A 6,000-nucleotide genomic window follows, 5' to 3' on the forward strand; every position below is an offset into this window, starting at 1 on the left:
GGAAGAAAACTAAAGTTGCCCTCCCCCCCCTTTTTTTTCAGAAAAAGAAGCTATTCAACCTCTCATATGTCTCCTTATTTCCTTCTTTTGTACCTCTGGCCTTCTCTTCCCTCTCCTTTTTTGTTTCCTGTTTAGTGGAGCATCTATTATGTGGAAGGAAAGGACATGGTTATGTATATGACCATCACCTAGCATCAGTGTGGTAACTGTTGGGCAGCACGCTGGACTTACTTTCATTAACACTGGACACAGTCTATATTTAGCAAGGTTTACGTCTCCTTGCTATTACTGTCGAAGGCTAAGAATACCAAAGACAAAGCAAAGCAGCCTGAAGCACCGTTTCCAGAGTGATTACAATGTTCCGCATGCATGGAAACTCAGGGCAAGGGCCAGGGACGAGATGTTTAGATAAAGTCTCCCTAAGATGTGCAGTCCAGACTGTGAGACCCACGTCTACTGAGGAGAGCTATAGCATTTCCTTTTTACATAGTTTTAGTTGCTTACCCAAAGAGAAAGCAAACATGTGCTTTATTTGTTTTACGTTTTCATATGTATTTTGTTTGCTGTAATCCTAATTTTATTGCCTATGAAAGAACTCTTTTGCCGTGCAAGTACAGAGTTGTTTGAAAAAAAGATTTTTAATATGTAGACAGAAATTAAAAAAAAAACTGGTGGAAATAATAAATCAGCAATAGAAAGGGATCCCATTGTTCTTAAAGGCCCAATAGCGTCCTCAGAGGTTCACAGAAATGTCCCCATTTTCTTGGCATTCCCCCTAGAAGCCATTTGATCTCACCCGAAGGTGGACTGGGGTTTAACTTAGTTTTAATAGAGCATCTATGCATTTTTTTCTGGGAAAATGAACAGGAGTGAATATTGGCAGAATGATGCTAAAAAGTCATGATTATGTTTTAATTATTTTCCTCAAATATAATTTATTTGTCAGGCTCTACAGTGAAAGGCTATTGTTTCTCAAGAGTTTAATGAGTGGCCATTTACACATCTCCATCTGTCAGATTTGAAGTGTATAATCTAAGCATCATTCGTGAGTCTTGGTGGCAATGAATTTGATAGGGGAATTCAAGCTTGGAGTCAGATCTATTTAGAGGCGAAACCATTACTGAATGCTGAATGGTTTTCAGAAGAAAACCTGTGGAATCAGGTTGCCCTGTTCAGTCTCTGCCTGATTTCTAATGGATTTGGGTTCTAGGATAGTGAATTAATCACTCCTTACTTAAGCCTCTGGGCCTCACTCCTCAGTTATGTCTGTGACTATGTTATAGAGGAGAGAGTGAGCTTACTGTTCTGAAGTGCTACAGCTGACTGATATGTGTTAACTGATCTTGAGACAGGAAAAATACAAAGGGAACTTCTTTGCATGCTTTGTGGAATGGGTCTCAATAGATGGAATTCATTTGTCCTCCGTGTGTGTGTGTGTGTGTGTGTGTGTGTGTGTGTGTGTGTGTGTGTCTGTTTCTCTTAGCTCATGAAAATGCAAACCACCCGTGAACACACATTTCTTAGTTTCCTTTCTCTGATGTATATGAGTTTACCCTGTTAGGTTGGAAAGTTTCTGTTCTCTTGAAAGGTATTTTCCTTTTATCTGTCGTTCAGTGATAATCCTCTCCTGTCCTCTGACTATGACATCATCTTCAAAGTATGTCAGTACTTTATCTTTCTACCATGAAGTCAGTGTGATGACCTTGGAGTTTCTGAAATCAAACCATAGATTTTACAAAATCATACTAAAGGTTTGGTATGAGACCTCTTAGATAAGGTGCATACATCAAGCCCCACATCCTAAAACTCGAGCACAAACACTCCATTGTTTGAGTGATTGCCATGTTCTTGCTTTTTCTGACATTGTAGCTTTTTGACTAGTGTTCAATAGGTGAAAGCCTATTGTCCTCCTTCATTTCTGGTCTCTGGACTTTACCCCTCTCTCCTTAGGGGTCCTTCCAACTGCCAGTAAATAATGGCAGCATTTGCTTGTTTGGTCATTTTAAAATGAAGACTTGATGGATTTCATAAATAGAAGAGTTAGAAATCTTGTCCTGGGCTCCATATTCTTCCTGATTCCCCCTCCAGGCATCTCCATTGTGTATCGAATAACACACCCATCTCTTTTCCTAAGTATTTGATATTTCTCACATATTTCTCTGCATGTTTCATGCCATGGTCCCCTGTGTAACTACCTCCATAGTGTTTAAATCCTCATGTTGCCTGATCAGTCACATAATTATCCACTGTTTTTTTTTTTCTTTCAGAGCAGTCATTTTAATCATGAAAAATATTTTGATTTTAGCTTATTTTAAGATTAAAAAGTACATCTGCCCCAGCAGACATATGTACATTACAATGTTCTCACAGCCACAGAGGCAGGATTTGTGGTATAAATATGTCTATTGTGATATCCTATATCTGTGTCTCTGAGAACATCGAAGAAGAGGACCCATAATGATTGTTAAAAGTCAAAATACTAAGAAGTCTGTTGTGAGATTGTTTCTTCCAGAAATAACAACGTAAATACCACTAAAACAATGGCAGCATCAATGAACATGTTAACATGAATGAGAGGAACTCCACAGAGTCCTGTGTTTAGTCAAAAACCTACAGGCAACTAATGATGGTGGGAAAAGGAGAGTTAGCCGCTCCTGGGAATTGGTTGTTCCACATGGCCTGATCAGCCCTGAAACTCAGCAGGTTGTAGTTACACATTTAATAACACACACACACACCCACACACACACACACACACACACACACACACACACACTCATCAAAGCTAAAGAAGCTGTCAACATGAAAGTGGGAGGGAGACCTGGGAGGGTCTAGAGAGAGGAAAGGGAAAGATAATGTGGTTTAATCCTATTCTAATGAAAACTAAAAAAAAAATATGCATTTTTTTGAGGACAAACTAAAAACCATGTGTGTGTGTATATATATATGTACATACATATTCACACAATGTATCTATTGTTTTTGTTTTATATATACATACATGTATATATATATATATATACACACACACATTGTGTGTGTGTGTGTGTGTGTGTGGTGTGTTGCAGTGTAGGAGGGACCAGAGAGACACCTGAAATCAGGAGAATGTGAGAAGAGGACTATGTCTTATTGTGCAATGCTCTCTGACTTTAACTTTGGCACAGGAATCTAAGGGCCACCCTTGCCTTTGACTGAAAGAGAAGGGTGGGAGGAGAGGCAGAAGGAGAGGGAGAGAGAGAGGGAGAGGGAGAATCTACAGATCATGCTTGAAAATATAATAAATATTTGGTTGAGATGATGAAGAAGTTGAGATACCATGAGGACAATCTCTTCCAGGCAAGGGTCAAGGGTGATGGTTCTCATGGGGTTTTGAAACAAGGGAATGCACTAGAATTCTTGTGATAACAGTGGCTTGGTTACCCAAGAGCAACAATTCTCAAACCTGTGGTTTGCAACCCTTTTATGGTCGAAGGACCCTTTCACAGAGGTTGCATATTAAATATGCTGCATATCAAATATTTACAATTCATAACAGTAGTAAAATTACCCTTAGGAAGTAGCAATGAAAATAATTTTATGGTTGGGAGACTTTAGCAGCATTAGGAAGGCTTAGAACCACTGTCCTAGAGTTTCTGACTCAATAGTAGGGCTGGGATGGGCCCTCATGGCTTGCATTTCTTTTCTTTTTTTCTTTTTTTTTCAGAGCTGGGGACCGAACCCAGGGCCTTGCGCTTCCTAGGCAAGCGCTCTACCACTGAGCTAAATCCCCAACCCTGTGGCTTGCATTTCTAAAAAGTCCATGCACGTGTCTCTGTGTGTGTGTGTGTGTGTGTGTGTGTGTGTGTGTGTGATCTCTCTGTTGTGTATGCCTGTTGTGTACTGGATGCATATTTCTGTGTAATCTCTTTCTCTTCCCCTCCCCACTCTCTTTTCTCTCTCTCTCTTCTTCTCTCTTCTCTCTTCTCTCTTCTCTCTTCTCTCTCTCTCTCTCTCTCTCTCTCTCTCTCTGTGTTGGGTGTATGTTCTGCATGATTGTGGGTGTGTGTTTCTTTGTGTGCCTATATGAATGATGTATGTGTTTCTCTTTCTCATCTCTTTGTGAGTGTGTGTGTGTGTGTGTGTGTGTGTCTATGTGTGTGTGATCTCTCTACTGTGTATGCCTGTTGTGTACTGGATGCAGGTTTCTGTATAATCTCTTTCTCTTCCCCTCCCCACTCTCTTTTCTTTATGTGTGTGTGTGTGTGTGTGTGTGTGTGTGTATGTATGTGTGTGTGTGTGCGTGTGTATGTGTGTTGGGTGTATGTTCTGTATGACTGTGGATGTGTGTTTCTCTTTATGTGCCTATGTGGATGATGTATGTATGTATGTATGTATGTATGTATGTATGTATGTCTGTATGTATTTCTCTTTATCATCTCTCTCTCTCTCTGTGTGCGTGTGTGTGTATGTGTGTGTGTGTGTTCATGTGTGGATGCATATGTGCTCACAAGTCAGCTTTCTGTGGCTGATGATTAGATTTACTCTTTGAGAAACACTTGGCTAGGAAAACTGGTTGCCTTTAGAGATTGATTAAAGTGGTCTTTAGTTCCTTTAGAACAATAAATCACAACAATATAAAATGAAGCACATGAGCATGTCCTTTTAACTCTCAGCTTACAGAAGGATATAAAACCTTAAATGTGAAATGAAAACATTGGAGAATGCCACCAATTTTCCTCAGCTGGACTAATTGAATGGAGAAAGAATCTGTCAAGTTCAAATAGGCCCCTTCTTGCTTTTGTGCTTCAATATAGATCCTTATGTTTGCTTCAGTCTGATACACTCTAATTTTATATTTGGTCTCTGGGAGTCTCTGAATGGTAGGAGGGGAAAGGAGTGAAGAAGAGAGCAAGGGAAAGAATTATCTTTCCTAGCCTTGGACCCAGCATGCTTTTTGATGGATGTGGTGTTCATAACTTTGTCCTGCAGGTCATCTGAGAGGAACAGCCAAGGTGGAAGAAAAGGTCTGGCAGGCTGCACTCTTCTGGCTTGGCATTCATATTGGAAGGTGCCTTTGGAAGTCTTCATCTCTATCTCATCATGGCGGTTCCAATCTTTCCGCTGGACTGGGGACACAAAGTCTGGAACACAAAGAGATGTTGTAGAAGGTTGGGGTGCATTCTTGATACCTCAAATCTCTCCAAAGCCTGCAGTTAACTGAACCACACACTACTGTACCTCCTGGAGTGTTTGTTGGGCTAAATCTGCCTACCGTGGGTTCCCTGACATGTGCTGGCAGAGTAACTAGAAGCCTTCAAAATATCAGCACGTGTTCGCTGATTTTGTTCTTGTAAAAGGAGTTTGGGAATCAGAGCGACGATTTAGAGTTGTGGAAAGGGAGCAGACCAATCAGTAAGTAATAAAAACAAATGACAGAGAGGTTGGTAGATGTTGGTGTCTGGCACTCATTGCTTTTACCTATCCGTGCCCTATGTGTGTTTGCTATTGGTCTTCACAGCTGACATTTTGTCTGAAGAAAAAGGATAAAGAGGATCAGTTGCCAATCAGAACCAAAGACTGATGTTCAAGGTAAAACTCTTACATAAAACACAGGGTATTGAGTCAAATTTTAGCTAAACCTGGTAGCTGGATCTAGTCGTGGCCATATATTGATCTCTAAGGGGCAATACAAAAACCACAAATGATATTTATGAATTTGGGTTGATCTTAAGAATCTTACATTAAGGCTTGTATTGACAGAAGACTAAAGGTCTTTCTTTAAAAAGTTAACTACAACCAGCTACTACTGTCCACTGGACCCAAGGTGTAACAGGCCACCTTTGGATTAGCTCTGCCATCTCAACATTGCTTTGATAATCTGTTGGGGGAAATGCCGACCTAAAGGCCAAGTGCTTACATTATGGAGTGATTGATTAATATTTCATACTTCCAATCAAACTGCACACCAGGATTAACTGTGTCAGTGTGTTTTGCAAAGAAGATACATGTTGAGCCATAGAC

The 6,000-nt window shown here is 40.3% G+C and overlaps 1 long non-coding RNA gene across 3 annotated transcripts in view; it reads left to right on the forward strand.

Moving 5' to 3' along the window:
• Positions 1-5,426, forward strand: part of LOC120096676 (uncharacterized) — a 41,480-nt gene extending 36,054 nt beyond the window's left edge. For all 3 annotated transcript variants that reach the window (XR_010057599.1, XR_005493434.2, XR_010057598.1), the window contains one exon: positions 4,969-5,426. This is a non-coding gene — a long non-coding RNA (uncharacterized LOC120096676). The remainder of the gene's footprint in view (positions 1-4,968) is intronic.
• Positions 5,427-6,000: the final 574 nt, after the last annotated feature.

This window comes from Rattus norvegicus, chromosome 14 (genome assembly GCF_036323735.1).
Source record: "Rattus norvegicus strain BN/NHsdMcwi chromosome 14, GRCr8, whole genome shotgun sequence".
Classification (NCBI taxonomy): Eukaryota; Metazoa; Chordata; class Mammalia; order Rodentia; family Muridae; genus Rattus; species Rattus norvegicus.